The sequence below is a fragment of the Oncorhynchus clarkii genome, chromosome 4, assembly GCF_045791955.1.
Source record: "Oncorhynchus clarkii lewisi isolate Uvic-CL-2024 chromosome 4, UVic_Ocla_1.0, whole genome shotgun sequence".
Taxonomy (NCBI): Eukaryota; Metazoa; Chordata; class Actinopteri; order Salmoniformes; family Salmonidae; genus Oncorhynchus; species Oncorhynchus clarkii.
Window position 1 is genome coordinate 73,390,433 of NC_092150.1, and position 21,513 is coordinate 73,411,945.

Genomic DNA, 21,513 nt, shown 5'->3' on the forward strand with positions numbered 1-21,513 from the left:
ATGTCATAGTTTCAGTGAGTTTGGAGACCAGCACTTGAGATTGCCTTGGTTTGCTCAAGCATTGCGTTATTCGGCTAGGCAAAACTCTATATTCATAGGAGGAAGTGGCATGATTCAAACAGGACCAGATTGGCACAGACCTAATGAAGGGAAGGAGACGGAACTCATGGGCTTCCATTTGTTTTTATTATCCATGCGATTGATACTGATGACACTGCTCCCATTTAAATGTAATGACATCCAACAACTGCACTAGAATACCATCATCATCATTATCTGGTGCAAGATGACAGCAGACAGTGCTTCTTTCTGCTGTCTCAGATCACCTCATTACCCATTAACCCTCATCTCCTTTCCAGCAACAGTAGCTAGCTAATGTCCCCTCAGTGACAGCATCAGAGACACACTCATTGACACACTCACACACACACACATACACAGACACACACACGCTACCTAATAGGCATGTGATTTATAGCACGGACAGTTTATTTCTGTCTGACCAGAAATCAGGGCAGAGAGAGGCCATAATTACAGTATATTGGTCACAATTAGAGAACTATATAGGGAATATAGTGTGCCATTAGTGATATATGGACATCAGGATGTCAGGCAGATGCTGCAGAGCACAGAAGAAGGTCTGATCTGATCAGCAGTGTTTCCCATGATTCCATGTCCATTCCTTCCTACAGAGCCTATTAGTGTGACAGTCCTACCAGGCTGGCCCTAAGCAGTGAGCATGCTGCTTCCCAGCCACGAAGCACTTAGCCTCAGTGATCTGTTATGTTCTGAGGCCTGCCTGGAAGAATCAAACATAGTTTAGAGGGATATAAGCTAGACTCTCGAGCATGCACACACAAACACACACACATACTGGGCATGGATGCACACAGACTGGAATGCATGCAAGCAAGCACACTCACACACACACACACACACACACACACACACACACACACCATTATGCTACTATTACTGCTCTATCTACTGATAAGGGGAAACATATCTCATCATGGTCTTTCTTTTGTGTTACCGGGTGCAGCCTGTAAACAAGTCCTTTTTCAGGTATGCCAGAGACAATATCTACCAGAAATAACCTGTACAATTGGCTCCTATCCACAGGAGCTGATGCTATCACATCGTGTTAGAATAGTTGTTTGGAACTGAACATTTTCAATCAGCTCTCTCTTTTGTGCATTTTGAGTGTGAGGAAAATAGGGAAGAGAGGAGAGAAGAGAGGGCTGTTGAGTCACATCTTCCACAATCAAGGGTTTGCTCATGTGACAAGGTACAGGTGGGAGCTGCAGGAGTTCCTCCCATCTCCGGGACAACGGCAGATGGCAGCCTGTTCTGACTGTGTGTGACGCAATGTCCCCCCCCCCTCTCTCCTTGCATGGTGCCCTAGACCATGACACAGCCAACCAGTATTCCACAGCCAATAATAGAGTATTGATTGCTATTAATCAGCTGAAGTAGAGGTTGGTGGCTGTATGGCTCCTGGGTGGCCCTATGTGAAGCCCATAACTCTCCATTGGAGAGCACCAGGGAGCTCTCAGCCATTACTCCGTTGTCTGTTTAATGGATGGGGTTTAAAGTGAGTCCCCGCTGATTGGGCCAGAGGAGTCTATGTTCCTGGGGCTGCTGCGATTTAGGCCTACTCAATGGGAACGTCATGCAGCAGGCCAGGCCCATGTATCACTACTGTAAGTTGGGCTGTGGGCAGGGTTGAGCAGACACCATGGTCTAGTCTTATTACCACACAAAGAGAAGGGTTCAGTGAATAGCGATGGGACCAGACAAGTAAGTCACTCTGGCCTGTTGAACCAGGGATTAACATGGCTAGGGTGAACCACTGGGGCGGGAGCTGTGGCATGGCTAGAAAGAAAGGATTATTAATACAAGTAAAACTCATCCTATATTCTCCTAGAACACTGCTTTGTGAGGGTGCTGATGAGAGATTTTAGACTGAATTGACATTGCAGGCAGACAACACCGAAATGGTGATGGAAAATTGGTGTTCTCACCAAACCTCTTGGACTCACTGAGAACATTTAAAAGGGCACTTAACTGTGGTGTAATCACAATTATATATAATGAGAGCTGACATTTCACCCACCACTAGAATCAAGATGGACACAAACAGGGTAATGAAGAGAGAGAGAGGGCAATGGGAATCCATGATATTTAAGTGATTCGAGAGAGATGGCTTTGTCATCCTGTTAATCAAGAAAATTCCCGCAGCAAATTCATAGCAGACCATCAACTACAATCAAGGAAATTGTAGTGAGGAAAAATTAGAGCAATTTAATGTAAACAGGTTTGGGAACTCCCTAACATAAGCTGCCTGACCCATGGAAATAAATGATCCCTCTGCTCTCCTACTCCGGGCTACTACTTTGCCTGTGGTCACACAGCTATTCTAGGACTGGCTTGTACATAGTAATAGCAGACTGTTATCAAAGAGCAGCAATGTAACGTGAATAGCCCTGACTATTTGCATTCAGGATTAGTTATTGGTCTTGCTGTGGAGTATTTCTGCTTGCCTGGACATATTCCTCAGGCTTCCCAGACTTTGTGTGTGTGTGTGTGTGTGTGTGTGTGTGTGTGTGTGTGTGTGTGTGTGTGTGTGTGTGTGTGTGTGTGTGTGTGTGTGTGTGTGTGTGTGTGTGTGTGTGTGTGTGTGTGTGTTTTAAATGAAAGCGTGTATAGCATGTGGTGGAGGGACCCCTCCTACTCGTCATTATAAATAGAACCGTTGTCTCTCAGCTCCCATTACAGTATGTGATGAGCAGTGGTGTAGTGGAGGATAAACGCAAATAAATGCCGTTATTTGGCACAAGGGTTTACCCACCATTTGCGGAGCAATGCATTGAAAGATGAGGGAGTGTTACTTTACTCACCGTGAACGGAAATCACTACAACACTGGTGAGGAGTCAGAGTCAGACTTTCTAGGAGAAATGTAGCTAGTCACATGGCGTACAAACTAATAACTGTTCATTGTTGTTCAGAAAAAGTCCTATTGCAACGTGGAACTTTTCCTTTGTCTGACTCCATAGTCTGAAATGCTTTTGGTGTCAAAAGTATACCGGGACTATACCGGGAATAGGGTGCCATCTCAGACACAACTCTCATGTTTCAGGGGCCTCAGTGCCAGGCTGAGAACACCCATCTCCAGTTGGTACTTCCTCTGCACCAAAGTGCCTGTAAACCCTGGTTTAAAGAGGATTATAGGGTGTTCCATCTCTAATGGTAACTCTAACACAGAGGACAGTGTGAGAACAGGACTGTGGTCCAGGAGAGCGAATGTGCTCAGCTGTCTCAAGCACTGCATGGTTCTATAATCACCACATGACAGCCTAGCGTTACATACAGACAGCCATGTGATATTTAAGGGCCAATCAACGAGGTGCTATGCGTACTATAGAAAATAATGAACGATGTGGAAGGTGTGTTCTATGACGCGCTAGCGGAGTGGAACTGACCTTCCACGGAGTTGCATTATTTTCTAGAGAACGCATGGAGCCCCGAGCTGATTATCCCTTTAATACCATGGCTATAATTTAACACATTTGCCGCTAGAAATGTGTTCAACATCCACTGAAGTAGCTAGCACGTTTACTAGATAAACTTGACAGACTTGCTAGTTTAGCTAACCAAACCATCAGTCCTGTTAAATTGGCTTCAATGTAGCTGTGCTTTACATTAATGTTGATATGTAACCCACACATTATGCAATACACGCATGGTTATTTCATCTGTATACACTGTATACATGACATAGACTGACCAGGTGAATCCAGGTGAAAGTTATAATGCCTTATTGATGTCACCTGTTAAATCCACTTCAATCACTGTAGATGAAGCGTAGGAGACAGGTTAAAGAAGGATTTTTAAGCCTTGAGACCATTAAAACATGGATTGTGTGTGTACCATTCAGAGGGTGAATGGGCAAGACAAAAGATGTAAGTGCGTTTGAACTGTGTATGGTAGTAGGTGCCAGGCGCACTGGTTTGTGTCAAGAACAGAAGTGCTGTGTGTTTCCTGTGTGTATCAATCATGGTCCACCGCCAAAAAGGTATCCAGCCAACTTGATACAACTGTGGGAAGCATTGTCGCCAACTTGGGCCAGCATCACTGTGGAATGCTTTAACACCTTGTAGAGTCCCTGCCCTGACGGACTGAGGCTGTTCTGAGGGCAAAAGGGGGTGCAACTCAATATAAGGAAGGTGTTCCTAATGTTTTGAACATGCAGTGTATATCCCCATTAGTTGACGCCTTATTGACCGCTAGTCTTCCTCTTTACTAAATAAAATAACATTTTCATTTTATTCTACTGTTTTGACATTAATGAGCTAATATATGACCGCACAAGCAGCTTTAGTGGACTGTGGAGTCAGTGTGTCCCCTTTTACAGTAGCTTGATAAACATGTTAGCCATGACAGGGTGAAACACACTAACACACTAACTCAGTGAAATGATTAATGGACCCATCAACTGGTAAATGTGTCCAACACTTGGTCCTTCTCCCTCCTTCCACCTCCTCTGCCTCCTCCTCTACTTACACAGAGAGGACCATTGTCCAGCCTGGATGCCTTACCTGAGGACATTGTTTTGCTAAAACAACAACAATAAAATATGAAAAAGGTGTGAGGCAGTTGTTTCGCTTACAGCAAAGAGACACAGAGAGAGAGAGAGACACAGAGAGAGAGAGACACCGAGAGAGAGAGAGAGAGAGACACAGAGAGAGACACAGAGAGAGAGAGAGACACAGAGAGAGAGAGACACCGAGAGAGAGAGAGAGAGAGAGAGACACAGAGAGAGACACAGAGAGAGAGAGAGAGAGAGAGTGAAACAGAGAGAGACACAGAGAGACACAGAGAGAGAGAGAGACACAGAGAGAGAGAGAGAGACACAGAGAGAGACACAGAGAGAGAGAGAGAGACACAGAGAGAGAGAGAGACACAGAGAGAGACACACAGAGAGAGAGAGAGTGAAACAGAGAGAGACACAGAGAGAGACACAGAGAGAGAGAGAGACACACACAGAGAGAGAGAGAAACACAGAGAGAGACACAGAGAGAGAGAGAGACACAGAGAGAGACACAGAGAGAGAGAGAGACACAGAGAGAGAGAGAGAGACACAGAGAGAGAGAGACACAGAGAGAGAGACACAGAGAGAGAGAGAGAGACACAGAGAGAGACACAGAGAGAGAGAGAGACACAGAGAGAGACACAGAGGGAGAGAGAGACACAGAGAGAGACACAGAGAGAGAGAGAGACACAGATGGTGGTAATATCACACACAGGCTGGTTTCACTGAGGAAACTAATCTCTCCCAAGTTGAAAATTCGCTACTTTGTCTGTCTCGTTCATTTTCTTTCACTCACATTCTCTCTTTACCTCCCATTCAACTTATTCATCATTCTCACTCTGTCCCCATCTCCCTCTCTCTATCCTCCGGGCCCTGCAAGCCACCTGCCCTGGCTTCAGGTCAGAGTATGTCAGCCTCCAACACCTCCAGACGAACATCATCCAGCAACCAGAGCACTGCCAGAGCCACAGACCAAATCCCTGGTGGCTGCTCTGGCCCTGTGACATGACCTGCCATCCTCAATTAACACAGACTTCACTGCACCCAGTCACCCTCACATAAAGTGACATCTAAAAAACAGCCATGCAACTGTCACAATGGAGCAGATTTTAAACAACTGTCACAATGGAGCAGATTTTAAACAACTGTCACAATGGAGCAGATTTTAAACAACTGTCACATTGGAGCAGATTTTAAACAACTGTCACAATGGAGCAGATTTTAAACAACTGTCACAATGGAGCAGATTTTAAACAACTGTCACATTGGAGCAGATTTTAAACAACTGTCACACTGTCACAATGGAGCAGATTTTAAACAACTGTCACAATGGAGCAGATTTTAAACAACTGTCACAATGGAGCAGATTTTAAACAACTGTCATAATGGAGCAGATTTTAAACAACTGTCACAATGGAGCAGATTTTAAACAACTGTCACAATGGAGCAGATTTTAAACAACTGTCACAATGGAGCAGATTTTAAACAACTGTCACAATGGAGCAGATTTTAAACAACTGTCACATTGGAGCAGATTTTAAACAACTGTCACATTGGAGCAGATTTTAAACAACTGTCACAATGGAGCAGATTTTAAACAACTGTCACAATGGAGCAGATTTTAAACAACTGTCATAATGGAGCAGATTTTAAACAACTGTCACAATGGAGCAGATTTTAAACAACTGTCACAATGGAGCAGATTTTAAACAACTGTCACATTGGAGCAGATTTTAAATACAGTTATAAAAGAACAGGGGAATTCAAGGACACAAATAGTGACATGCCATTTTTCATGCAACACTTGAGAAACCAGGACTTTAAAGGAATGAATCAAATATGTCAACACAATGTAACATAGTCTATTTCTGTAGGTTGTCTTGACCCTATGTGGGTGTTCAGGTTGTGACTATAAAAACATATAGGCATTGTAAGAGAATACAAAATAACTACATTCAGAGGACAAGTCTTGGCGTTGTTTGAGTGTTGAAAATTGTCAGGAACGTTGTCTTGACGTTCTGTGAGCGATGAAACACAGTAGGAACCGTTGTCTTGACGTTGCGTAAGTGTTCCTCAAGGAGAAAGATACCGTGTCTGTCGGTATTAAGGCAGGATTAAGGTTTCTTGCTCCAGAGGATGGGTTGATTGATGCAACGTCGGAGAACAGCTGTTACCAAGCCATGCGTAAAAAACAAATTGAGCCCTGGGTTTATGTCTAAATCTCATGCGGACATAGGCGTGTTAAGATCCATGCGTGCTGATTTCCGTTCTGCAAATTATAGCAAATAAGGAGGAGAGAAATACTGATGGTTGTGCCTTCTTTAAATCACTATTTTCAACAAGCAAGCCTGCATTGCAATATGCTCAGGGCAGAAAAGACTACAGTGTGCACTGAGAGTACAAAACATGAAGAACACCTGCTCTTTCCATGACATAGACTGACCAGGTGAATCCAGGTGAATGTTATGATCCTTTATTGATGTTACTTGTTAAATCCACTTGAATCCACTTAAATAATTATTTGTATGCCTTGAGACAGTTGAGACTTGGATTGTGTACAGTATGTGTGCTGAATGGCACACTCAACACTGAATTGGTCCACCACCCAAACGACATCCAACCAACTTGACAGACTTGTGGGAAGCATTCAAGTCAGCATGTGCCGGCATCTCTATGGAACACTTTTGACACCTTGTAGAGGTGTAGAGGCAAATCAATATTAGGAAAGTGTTCTTAATGTTTTGTACACTCAGTGTATATTTCTGTATAATGATGTAAAGTTTAAAACCTTGGGATGCATCATGCCTGGTATCGGTGGGCCTCAGAATAATCCAGCTGCAGGGTCGATCCATTACAGTTAAGTGGATCCATCGAAGAGTCACGGCCCAACTTCTAACTGTCTGAGAGCCTCGGAGAGAGGGAGGGAGACGGGGGAGAGAGGGATAGACAGAGTGTGGAAGTTAGGGAGAGAGGAAGCTTCAAATTATCTGAGTGAGAGAGAGGAGGGAGAGTTTAAACTGTCTGAAAGCCAGGGAGACGGGGAGAAGGGGAGAAAATAACAGGTATTCAGTCTAAACCCCCTGTCTCCATCCCCATCCTCTTCTGTGCAGTAGAGGAATACCTAATATCATGGGGTATGTTAGATATAGATTTTGTATTCCAGTTGTGCCATGTCTGGTTTGTTGGCATGCAGAGCACAGAACTCAGAGCTCTGGTAGTAAATCATCTCCGAGGGGAAGAGAGCAGCCGCTAGCGTCTGTCTGGTTGTGTGGCTGTCAGTGTGGAAGTGAAAAAGACGCCCGTGTTTATTGAAATGCTCAGCTTTTTTTGTCTCAGTAATTGCTCTCCTTCTCTCAGTTCCTCTCTTTCCTCTCCTCTCCCTCGCTCTCCTATCCCTTTCCCTCTCTCTCCTCTCCTTCTCTCTCCTCTCCCTCTCTCTCCTCTCCCTCTCTCCTCTCCTTCTCTCTCCTCTCCCTCTCTCTTCTCTCCCTCTCTCTCCTCTCTCTCTTCTCTCCCTCCCTCTCTCTCCTCTCCCTCTCTCTCCTCTCCCTCTCTCTCTGTCACCTGTATACTTCCTATGTGAGATGCAGATTACGAGTAACGTTCATTATGACTGAGACTACTACTGTGCCTCTGTGAACAGACCTAGCTTTATGTAAGAATCACTTGATCTGACACAGAGCAAATTCCAGCAGTCTTAGCAGTAGGCATTCCATATATTGGATCTTGTGCAAATGAACAACATTATACAATGAATAATGCATTTTCTCAGTCTCTTGCGCAATGTTTACATCTCGTTAGTACAGCAGATTGCTACCGGCCTTGATACTGGCGATCAGTATGCTACTGCCCATGGCTCTTCCTTGGGCCTGGAGATGTCCCAGAAGCCTTCCCTTCACCACTGTAAACTCCAGCTCTGATTGGCTGATTGAGGATCCTAGCTCGTTTCAGCCAACCCTCCTGTATCTCCTCTCTCTTCCCCCTAGCAGTGCGGTAGGGAGGTGATGGAAAGTTCATTTTAGGATTACATATCAGCCTGGATTAGCCATGGGGCCAGAGGCAGAGCTGCTTGCTAACAAAAACATCATTTTGAACAGCCTGTTGATGTGAAACCAGCCAGGGATAGACTGGGGATCACTGTGATCCTTTTACCACCCTGCTAATCAGCTGAGGGAAGGAAAGCTGTTTTGTATCTCTGGGCATGTGAGGTGGACAGAGTCAGAGCTGCTTTCACTAGAGACAGAGAAAGTGTGTGCGTGCATACGTTGTGCAAGTATAAATGTGTTTGTTTCTGAGATTGAGAAAGATGGCGAGAATTCTTTGCAAAGATTATAGTTTGACATTTCAAACTGTGAATTTAGCTTTGATAAAGAAGGGGAAGAAAACACATGGACACATTATTTTTTCTAACACCAGATTGCGTAGCATTGAGAGTGATCAATACAATTTCAAATACCCATTCAACTAGAGGTGACCCATTTGCACTATACAATGACATTAGCCTGGTGTGTGTGTGTGTGTGTGTGTGTGTGTGTGTGTGTGTGTGTGTGTGTGTGTGTGTGTGTGTGTGTGTGTGTGTGTGTGTGTGTGTGTGTGTGTGTGTGTGTGTGTGTGTGTGTGTGTGTGTGTGCGTGCGTATCTGACCATGTGATTGTGAGAGTGCTGGTGCAGTGGCGATATCCCTCCTGTGTCCCTCTATCTATCTCTCTAGCCAGGATCACAGCAAGGTAATCACTGGCAGATCTGATCTTTGTACTAGAGCAGTGAGAGAGAGGTGGATAGAGGGATGGAGATCTCTAGGTACTATGGTCTGACTACAGGCTTTTCCGTCTCAAATCCTGACAGGTTGGTCTATATCTGCCATTTGCTGTCTGTGTGTGTTTGTACTGTGTTCCTATTATTAAATATCTTAGCTGTTGTAATGCACCAGACTGAATCCCAGTCTCAGGGCTGGATTACAGTAACACTCGTTTGGCTGTTTGTCAATAAGTACATTACACCAAATGACATTGGGTCATCTACCAGATGGTCCAATCATCCACTAGTCTATCCCTGTGTCTGGGACACACACACACACACACAAACACAAACTGTATAATTCCCGTTTAGATATGAACCTACAGTGTGTTCTCAGTTTACTAAGAGGTATCAGTGAGAGTTGGCACTGGTAAACGTGGGTTTTTATTTCTTTATTTTATTCTAGTCTAATGCTCTATAGACCTGGAATCTGTCTCCATCCCTGTGGACAGTGTCAGATCCATCTCTGCCTGGTAAAACATGACCTCTGACCTTGTCCTGTCTGGTCACCACCTGGCTCTATGACGGGGGGGTGGACTGCCCCCTCTAAGATGAATGGCATGGCTAATGCTCATTATGATTTTTCTCCTCAACATAACAGCAGGCTGATGTGGCTCTAGGCCAAGGGCCCCAGACCCTGATTTTGTGGGCGTGGTTATTGTGGTATTTATCACCCAGCAACATTGTTGTTCCATCCATTCACCATCAGTCTCCTCCCACTACACAGTCAACTGGTGTGTGTGTTCAGCTCCAACACAGCAGCCAGGTATCAGAGCCCCTCCCTCTGTTATCTTACCTAATAGTCTATAGATGAGAGGTAATGCAGCAGATATAAAGGGGAGGGGGAGGTGGTGGGGTGTTATTAAGGTGCTATTAGAGTGGTAAAGGGGAGGGGGAGGTGGTGGGGTGTTATTAAGGTGCTATTAGAGTGGTAAAGGGGAGGGGGAGGTGGTGGGGTGTTATTAAGGTGTTATTAGGGTGGTAAAGGGGAGGGGGAGGTGGTGGGGTGTTATTAAAGTGTTATTAGGGTGGTAAAGGGGAGGGGGAGGTGGTGGGGTGTTATTAAGGTGTTATTAGAGTGGTAAAGGGGAGGGGGAGGTGGTGGGGTGTTATTAAGGTGTTATTAGAGTGGTAAAGGGGAGGGGGAGGTGGTGGGGTGTTATTAAGGTGCTATTAGAGTGGTAAAGGGGAGGGGGAGGTGGTGGGGTGTTATTAAGGTGCTATTAGGGTGGTAAAGGGAAAGGTGTCTGCCTGCTGCCTCTTCCCATAGGAACATCTGCTCTGAGGCTGTGACAGATGCAGAAGCACCAAGGAATAGGAGGAGGAGGAGGAGGAAGGGGAGGAGGAAGAAGAGGAAGACGAGGAGGAAGAAGAGGAAGATGAGGAGGAAGACGAGGAGGCTAGAGTCCACAGGTCCCAGAGGTTGAGGTAGTGATCATATACTGATAGATCCAGTGAGACACACCATCAGATAGTGAACCTCTATCAACGAGTCATCGCTTCAAGTTTACACTAAACTAGGGTGTTGTCCCAGCCAGGTAGATCTAAGTTCAGTACAGTATAGTACAGCTTTAGATGGTTCTCTCTGTCTCCAGACTATTTATAGCATGGGTGTAGCTGGAATGAACAGGAAGTTGGCACCGACGGCCAGTGGGTTATTTTCAGATGCAACAGTAAGCAAAATGGCATTCTTTACAAGTCAACAGTGCATGTATACACTACAGATAAATACCAGGTAAGAATGCAGAAAATCACAGCTAATTGCAGTTTTGCTAAGTCACATTGGGTGTGTATCACCACCACTATTCACCACATTGCCACACAAATTCCTGTAATACACTTCTAATAGCTGGCTGTGGGACAATGGTTATTTTTGTCAAATGTATTAAGACCATAGAGATCGTTAGAGGGCGCAATATTGTGTATGCCCCATTATGGCGTCTGTGACAACATGGGCAGCTCCATTGAATCATCTCCATTTTGAAGTAGTCCATTTTCTTCTTCTACTACTACAATGAGTCGTAAGCAAACTGAAATAGTGCACACAGCCACCTAGAGTGTGCTGCTTGAACAGGTTATAAAGCCAAGGTTGACAATTTACTGCCAAATTTGGATTTTATTTTACTTGGTTAGTTTTTGAAGAGAGAGAGTGAGAGAGAGGGTGGAAGGTAGAGAGAGAGGGTGGGAGAGAGAGAGAGATAGAGAGAGAGAGAGAGTGTGGAAGGAAGAAAGAGAGAGAGAGAGAGAGGGTGGAAGGAAGAAAGAGAGAGAGAGAGAGAGAGAGGGTGGAAGGAAGAAAGAGAGAGAGAGATAGAGAGAGAGAGAGAGGGTGTAAGGAAGAAAGAGAGAGAGAGAGGGTGGAAGGAAGAGAGAGAGAGAGGGTGGAAGGAAGAAAGAGAGAGAGAGAAAGCGAGGGTGGAAGGAAGAAAGAGAGAAAGAGAGAGAGAGGCTGGAAGTAAGAGAGAGAGAGAGAGAGAGAGAGAGAGAGAGAGAGAGAGACTGGAAGTAAGAGAGAAAGAGAGAGAGAGAGGGGGTGGGAGGAAGAGAGAGAGAGAGAGAGTGAGGGTGGAAGGAAGAGAGAAAGAAGGAGAGAGAGAGAGAGATAGATAGAGAGAGAGAGATAGATAGAGAGAGAGAGATAGACTGCCACGATATGTACGTTTGATCATGAATCGTCCACATTAGACGTTGACACAGAAACAGGAGTGGGAGTGAAATTCTAGAGTCGTGTTCGGGACAGGACAGGGCAGGATCAACAGTCAACAGGAACAGGCAGTACAGGAATTATTGTTGTGTTATAACCAGTGCTTGTTCTAATGTCTTAATTTCTTGTTATTTTCTAAATATAGGATTATTGTTAATGTATTGCTAGATATTGCTGCACTGTTTGAACTAGAAACATGCTATAAACTCTGAAAAACTGTACGCAATCAATAAATGTTGATTTGATTTGATTATTGTTTTGTGTGTTTTTTTTCCCCTGCCCCTCCTTCTCCCAACAGTAACATGTGTTCTTCAGTCTTATTCAACAAACTATAATAGGCCTTTATCAGCCGGGCAGGCAAAGAAAAGCAGAAGGCTAAATGAGGCCATTGCTATGGAAACACACAAGCAGCAGAGTGCAGGGGAGGGGGCAGACAGAGAAGAGCAGCTAATGAGGAAGTTATTTATGAATTCTATACGTAAAAATTAGCACGGGACAGACGGGAGTGATTTTTAACTGGACAGGACAGTAAAAGTTGTCAGGGTTACAGAACTGTTGCGGGATCGGGACACTACTGGGAAAGAAATTGACAGGAAAAAAAACATTTTCACTCCCGTGTCAACCTCTAGTCCACATACCATCTGCTGTATAATCCACAGATTAATCTCACCACCACTGTCCTAATATTTACACCCCCCCCCACACACACACACACACACACACACACACACACACACACACACACACACACACACACAGATGTCTTTACTTTACACCCCTGGCTTTGTGTCTCTAAGACTTCAGACCGTCTGTCTGGATGGAAGGGTGTCTGATGCACACACACACACACACACACACACACACACACACACACACACACACACACACACACACACACACTCACACACACTCACACACACACACACTCTGACCTATCAGACAGAAGCCAACTTCCCTGCTCTTAAATCTTAAATCTCAACAAGACCATTTCTGTCTTCATGTTAGAGATGCATCCAATTAGCTGTAGTCAGTGTGTTATAGCACTGGGCAGATGCTGCTGCTAGTGCTGCTGGGGTTGATGGGTAATAGATTGTGTTTCTTTAATGACGGGCTCTATCTGCCTGGCGGATCTGTTCTGATTGGACTATTTTAATCAAGTATGTGTAATACGATTGTAATCAATGCAGGTTGATTGTCAGATTGTGGAGAAGGGCTTTCTCCATGAATGATGTAGCCTAAACTACTGTAGCCCTATGTCTTCTTGGCTTCCCTCCCTTTGTTATTCTCTCTGACAGACTCCCTACATATAGGTGAGGCCATATGTACAGTCCAGTGTCTCTCTCCCTCTCACTCTCTATTCTTCACCCTCTCTTCTTTCTTTCTTTCTTTCTTTCTTTCTTTCTTTCTTTCTTTCTTTCTTTCTTTCTTTATTTATTTATTTATTTCATTTTCTCTCTCTCTCTGTCTCTCTATCTCTCTCTGTCTTTCTGCATGGCTGGCTGTGTCTGAAGCGTATGGGTACAGGGTCAGTCCACAGGAGACCTGCAGGAGAGAGTCTCGGTTGACTTTGGTGTCAGAGGAGTCCAGGATGTGTGTTTGACTGTTAGACGCGCTCTGAAGATCTTTAGGGGCCTGCAGAGAAGGATCCGGGAGGAGAGGTGTATTGAATGACAATCAGCCTGCAGGTATCTGAACTTGGCATCTAGTGAAAGGAAGAAAACAAAGAACCCAGGAAACAACTACTGTATATTATGTGGTTCCACCATACAGCAGAAAGAATGTGTAGAGGAACAGGGTATCCAATATGTTCCTCAAATTGATGGTTTGAAAAACAGCCCCAGACCATTATTCCTCCTCCACCAAACTTTACAGTTGGCACTATGCATTGTGGCAGGCAGCATTCACCTGACATCCGCCAAACCCAGATTCATCAGATGGTGAAGAGTGATTCATCACTCTAGAGAACACGTTTCCACTTATTTAGAGTCCAATGGCGGCGAGCTTTACACCACTCCAGGAGACACTTGGAATTGTGCATGGTAATCTTATACTTGTGTGTTCGATGGGCCATGGAAACCCATTTCATGAAGCTCCCGACGAACAGTTCTTGTGCTGACGTTGCTTCCAGAGGCATTTTGGAACTCGGTAGTGAGTGTTGCAACCAAGGACAGACAATTGCTAAGCTCTACGCAGTTCAGCACTCGGAGATCCTTTTCTGGGAGCCTGTGTGGCTTACCACTTCGCGGCTGAGCCGTTGTTGCTCCTAGGCATTTTCATGTCACAATAACAGCACTTACAGGTGACTGGGGCAGCTCTAGCAGGGCATAAATTGACGAACTGACTTGTTGGAAAGGTGGCATCCTATGACAGTGCCACGTTGAATGTCACTGAGCTTTTCTGTAAGGCCGTTCTACTGCCAGTATTTGTATATAGAGATTGCATGGCTGTGTGCTCGATTGTATACACCTGTCAGCAATGGGAGTGGCTGAAATAGCTAAATCCACTAATTTGTCCACCTACTTTTGTATATTATATTTATTTATTTATTTATTTTTATTTCACCTTTATTTAACCAGGTAGGCAAGTTGAGAACAAGTTCTTATTTACAATTGCGACCTGGCTAAGATAAAGCAAAGCAGTTCGACACATACAACGACACAGAGTTACACATGGAGTAAAACAAACATACAGTCAATAATACAGTACAAACAAGTCTATATACGATGTGAGCAAATGTGGTGAGATAAGGGAAGTAAAGGCAAAAAAAGGCCATGGTGGCAAAGTAAATACTATATAGCAAGTAAAACACTGGAATGGTAGATTTGCAGTGGAAGAATGTGCAAAGTAGAAATAAAAATAATGGGGTGCAAAGGAGCAAAATAAATAAATAAATAAAATAAATACAGTAGGGAAAGAGGTAGTTGTTTGGGCTAAATTATTGGTGGGCTATGTACAGGTGCAGTAATCTGTGAGCTGCTCTGACAGTTGGTGCTTAAAGCTAGTGAGGGAGATAAGTGTTTCCAGTTTCAGAGATTTTTGTAGTTTGTTCCAGTCATTGGCAGCAGAGAACTGGAAGGAGAGGCGGCCAAAGAAATAATTGGTTTTGGGGGTGACCAGAGAGATACTGTATACCTGCTGGAGCGCGTGCTACAGGTGGGTAATGCTATGGTGACCAGCGAGCTGAGATAAGGGGGGACTTTACCTTGCAGGGTCTTGTAGATGACATGGAGCCAGTGGGTTTGGCGACGAGTATGAAGCGAGGGCCAGGCAACGAGAGCGTACAGGTCGAAATGGTGGGTAGTATATGGGGCTTTGGTGACAAAACAGATTGCACTGTGATAGACTGCATCCAATTTGTTGAGTAGGATATTGGAGGCTATTTTGTAAATGACATCGCCGAAGTCGAGGATTGGTAGGATGGTCAGTTTTACAATGGTATGTTTGGCAGCATGAATGAAGAATGCTTTGTTGCGAAATAGGAAGCCAACTTCGGATTGGAGATGTTTGATGTGGGTCTGGAAGGAGAGTTTACAGTCTAACCAGACACCTGGGTATTTGTAGTTGTCCACATATTCTAAGTCAGAGCCGTCCAGAGTAGTGATGTTGGACAGGCGGGCAGGTGCAGGCAGTGATCGGTTGAAGAGCATGCATTTAGTTTTACTTGTATTTAAGAGCAATTGGAGGCCACAGAAGGAGAGTTGTATGGCATTGAAGCTTGCCTGGAGGGTTGTTAACACAGTGTCCAAAGAAGGGCCAGAAGTATACAGAATGGTGTCGTCTGCGTAGAGGTGGATCAGAGACTCACCAGCAGCAAGAGCGACATCATTGATGTATACAGAGAAGAGAGTCGGTCCAAGAATTGAACCCTGTGGCACCCCCATAGAGACTGCCAGAGGTCCGGACAGCAGACCCTCCGATTTTACACACTGAACTCTATCAGAGAAGTAGTTGGTGAACCAGGCGAGGCAATCATTTGAGAAACCAAGGCTGCCGAGTCTGCCGATGAGGATGTGGTGATTGACAGAGTCGAAAGCCTTGGCCAGATCAATGAATACGGCTGCACAGTAATGTTTCTTATCGATGGCGGTTAAGATATCGTTTAGGACCTTGAGCGTGGCTGAGGTGCACCCATGTATAGTGTATAGATAGTGCATGTTTTCCATATTGTGCTTTTTTGCCTTGGTTAATTTTATGAGTTGATCTGTGAAGTGTATGATTAACAGGTCCACACAACCTAATGCTTAGCCTACATGAAAAACACTGAAAGTAATTTAAGGAGAGCGAGTAAATGATTCCCTAATAAAGTATTGTGAATATAGTTTTATAAGACAGTAAGGAAGAGGGGAGCAGGAACATCCTCCCAATACACAGCCAGATCATTAAGTTGAAGGATACAGCATATAACTTATTTAAAACACTCCCCTGCTCTACAATCTAGACTGCAATCTTTTCCAAACAACCTAGCATTGGTGTGGCAAACAGACAGATAGGTAGGCAGACAGACAGACAGACAGACAGACAGACAGGCAGACAGACATACAGGCAGGCAGGCAGGCAGACAGGCAGGCAGGCAGGCAGGCAGGCAGACAGGCAGATAGGTAGGCAGACAGACAGACAGACAGACAGACAGGCAGGCAGGTAGGCAGGCAGGCAGGCAGGCAGGCAGGTAGGCAGGCTGAAAATGTACTGCTTATCACCTAGCACCTGTGCCCCTGGAAAATGCTTTATCTGTTATCTTCAATGAGGGAAATGAAGAGAAACCACACAAGCGCTCCACTGTGAGGCTGAACAGGATATCATACAAAGCAGAGCATCAAGGGAGAAGAGTAGTACACCCACCTCATCATTGATATCTGACTGTTAACTTTTATTTATGGGAGAAAGGGAGAAGAGTAGTACACACACCTCATCATTGATATCTGACTGTTAACTTTTATTTATGGGAGAAAGGGAGAAGAGTAGTACACCCACCTCATCATTGATATCTGACTGTTAACTTTTATTTATGGGAGAAAGGGAGAAGAGTAGTACACACACCTCATCATTGATATCTGACTGTTAACTTTTATTTATGGGAGAAAGGGAGATGCAGAGGAAGTATTGGCTAGTTCTTCATGCATCATCATCTTTACACAGTGAATAATAATCACACAGTGAATAATCTTCAACCATAATATTTCCTTTTAGTATGCCCTTTACAATAAAGAGCTGGAGGGCTTGTTGAACAACATGCTGTAGATCTGCTCACGTTACATCATGTTGTTGGTCGTACAACACGCATTTCCAGTGTGCTTCATTACTTTTCTTTGCCTTTAGTCAGATGAGGAGCTATTTTAAAGTGTTTTCCTCCAACAGCAGCCCTCTATGTTGTTGATCCTGACTTCCTGTCTCTCACCTCCCTAAGGCCTGTCACATGATGACCTGCTAATGTGTTTGTTATGACAAGCAAGGTTACATGTGCCATCTGCATTAAACCAGTACCAAGTGTTTCACCAAATTAGGAGGAAAGACAAACTGGCCAACGGCATAAAATAAGTCATCGTGTGTATGCATCACTACACTCCTTTGCATGCTACAGGCTCAGACTTCCTTCTGACACCTTGGGCTGGGAAAACCGCTAACCTTTTCACCCTTTGTACTAGCTATGCTTCACATTCACTGTCACACATTACATTGGTCCTCTAACCTTAACAAGGATTGGATAGTGTGAATACTTAGTAACTGTTTTGTCAAGTCTCTTTTTCTGCTATGAGTGTGATTGTGGTTTCAACCCATACATGACTCATTGTAGACATCACCTTTTTCTGGAGAGGGATGAAGGGATGGAGGGATGGAGGGATGAAGGAATGGAGGGATGGAGGGATTGAGGGAGTGATGTATGTATATGCCCCGGTGATGTTCTTTAATGAGCCAATAAGTCTGAGGTCCTGTTTAACAGTGTGGCTGTTGATTGGCTACTGTAGAAGATCCCCCCCCCCCCCCCCCCCAAGCCCCAGAGGACATGTGTGCTATAGGTTTGACCCTGTGCAGTGACAGTGACATATGGGTTGACTCAGCAGCCCAAGGTCTCAGTATAGTAAATAGCCATCATAAAAAGGTTCACGACCCCCCCGGCACAGGCCTCTCTAATCCTCTCAGTGTATAGATTCTATATTGATAGGTTGATAGGCTTGGCTATGAGCTAATGGCTTTTATGTACGTTCAGTTACAGCCAGTTAGACAGTTATGAGTGTGTTTACTGCCCTGTGACCGGGTGGTTTTATGGCTTGTTATGCCTGTTTATTGGTACTTACTGTATGTGGGATAATGTCCTCCTTGTCGAAACAGAGCTGTGGTTGAGCTGTGGTGTTGAACCAGATGCCTATGGGGTGAAAGTATAGGCCCTATTCAATCAGAATGGGTTACCAGGACCGTGGGATTAGTCAAAACAGCATTCTTTCTGAATGAGAGCTGTTGCATTTGCTTGAAGTCCACATTCTTTTGGTTTCACACATATGTTGCTTTGCCGCGCTGCGCAAATCCAAATGAGCCGCATTCATTCAGCACAACAAAAAATAGGATGTTTTGCGCTATCCCCGTAACCCACCAGATGCAGAGTTTGGTTTAATAGAATTGGGGCCCTGTCCGTCCAGTCCATGACTCAACCCCTGCTGTAAGCACATCACATACAGGCCCACAGAGACAATAGAGTGCTGATCCGGCGACCTCAACACCCACACAATGCAGACTGAGCCAGAGGAAGAGCAGGGTGGATGTGGCCACAGCACTTTCTCTGCAGGGATAGATTAGAGCAGGCACATATCAAAAGGGTGGTTTGTTACAGGCACCGCTGGTCAGGTGTTTTATTGTGGGGGGCAGTATCTGGTTGGATTAGCTGCTCACTTATCCTCTCAGAATGCTTGTTTTCATAGACTGGGGGAGGGAAGACCGAGAGAGTATAAAAGTCAACAGTGATCTCCTATGGTGTTTTTAATGGGGTTTTAAGTAGCCATAAAATAGGTTGATAAATGAAAAGAAAGCAGTCTGTGTGATTGGGTAAGATATGTGTGATTCAGTCTATTACTGATGTGTAGGGGCGTGGGTTAGGGAATGTTTTTGTGTGTGTTTGTGTGCGTGTGTGCTTATGTGTGCATACATATGTGTGTTCACCAGTGTTTGTTAAGGTTGAGGGGGAGTCATTAATCCAAATTTAAATTCCACTACAGTGCCTTCTCTATGAGGAGGACTACCTGCTATGAGATACCCAGACTTATCAACCCTCTGAAACATAAACCTCTCATCACCACATCCCCCTGTCTCTGACAAGGGCTTTACAGGAGCCTGGATCAACTCCTCACACAAATCCTCTGTCGCCAGAGGGGAGAAACTATCAGAGAGGCCAGAGAGAGAGAGAGAAGGAGTGAGGGATGGTGGAGGCCTCCTGCTCTGGTGTTCTATAATTCCCACATTTGAATGTAAAGATGTCATTTATCTGAGTGCTGGCACAGTGCTACAAAAGTGAGATTCACGGTACTCTCTGGCTTGTCAGAGTGCGGAGCTGGAACATGAGCATCTGCACTCGCGCGGCCACATACTCTTAGTCATTCTCACAAGCACATGGTCAGATACGCACGCACACACGCACACGCACACACACACACACACACACAGACACACGTGTGCATTCACACACACACACACACACACACACACACACACACGTGTGCATTCACACACCCACGCACACACGCACGCACGCACACACGCACACACGCATGCGCGCACACACGCACACACGCACGCACACACACACACACACACACACACACATACACAGACACACGTGTGCATTCACACACAGATGTGCCAATTACATACAGACAGGACAGTCCAGCCAGTGTATTCTTTGCCAATGATGTTGTTGTACATGATCCCGTTATTTTGTAATGCTGACCGGTGCTCTGTCATCTCCACAGTGCACTCTACTGGTGGAAGCTTCAACATAGCCTCTAGTCTAGTAGTAACTCATCACTAAATTAAACTACACAATTTCCTAAAGTTACCTTGGAGGGATGGTTTTGCTGCTTCTAACCAAGCAATCCTCCCATTGCCGTACACACACTATTATAAGCAGCCTCTGTCTGCCTGTTAGCCCCCTTCAGAAGGAGAGAAGGAGAGAAGGAGAGAAGGATAGAGCTGATTCATCCTGTTAGCCCCCTTCAGAAGGAGAGAAGGATAGAGCTGATTCATCCTGTTAGCCTCCTTCAGAAGGAGAGAAGGATAGAGCTGATTCATCCTGTTAGCCCCCTTCAGAAGGAGAGAAGGATAGAGCTGATTCATCCTGTTAGCCCCCTTCAGATGGAGAGAAGGATAGAGCTGATTCATCCTGTTAGCCCCCTTCAGAAGGAGAGAAGGAGAGAAGGATAGAGCTGATTCATCCTGTTAGCCCCCTTCAGAAGGAGAGAAGGATAGAGCTGATTCATCCTGTTAGCCTCCTTCAGAAGGAGAGAAGGATAGAGCTGATTCATCCTGTTAGCCCCCTTCAGAAGGAGAGAAGGATAGAGCTGATTCATCCTGTTAGCCCCCTTCAGAAGGAGAGAAGGATAGAGCTGATTCATCCTGTTAGCCCCCTTCAGAAGGAGAGAAGGAGAGAAGGATAGAGCTGATTCATCCTGTTAGCCCCCTTCAGAAGGAGAGAAGGATAGAGCTGATTCATCCTGTTAGCTCCCTTCAGAAGGAGAGAAGGATAGAGCTGATTCATCCTGTTAGCCTCCTTCAGAAGGAGAGAAGGATAGAGCTGATTCATCCTGTTAGCCTCTTTCAGAAGGATAGAAGGAGAGAAGGATAGAGCTGATTCATCCTGTTAGCCCCTTCAGAAGGAGAGAAGGATAGAGCTGATTCATCCTGTTAGCCTCCTTCAGAAGGAGAGAAGGATGGAGCTGATTCATGGAGCTCCAGCTCACTCTGCCAGTGAATCAGTGGATCAGTCCTAGTCTATTAACCTCCTCACTCTCGTAGCCCTCCCATCCATATCCCCCAGTCAGTCCATCCATCCAGCCAGACCCCTGCCCTGCCCCAGTCCCAGTCAGGCTGCACGGTGGTGGGGTGAAAGTCCCTGTTAAAGCCATGATCAGTGGATGGATGGGGCTGGTGGATGCTGAGGCAGCAGATTCCTAATGCCCAGAGGACCAGTCCAGTGGCCTTGCTGTGTCTCAGTCTCTCTGTAACCTCCCTTTCCACCCAGTCCACCAGTCAGTCCACGGGACCCTCTCCTTTCCCCCTCTCTCCTCTCCCTCGCCTCTCCTCTCCCCCTCTCTCATCTCCTCTCCCTCGCCTCTCCTCTCCCTCGCCTCTCCTCTCCACCTCTCTCCCCTCCTCTACTCCACCAGCTCATTGCCCTCCTAATCACGGCCTCATACTAACTGCCCTGAAGGGAAGGTA

General features: G+C 45.3%; 1 protein-coding gene across 2 annotated transcripts in view; it reads left to right on the forward strand.

Annotated features, from left to right (window-relative positions):
* Positions 1–21,513, forward strand: part of LOC139407262 (SAM and SH3 domain-containing protein 1-like) — a 310,926-nt gene that overhangs the window by 36,972 nt on the left and 252,441 nt on the right. The window lies entirely within an intron of this gene.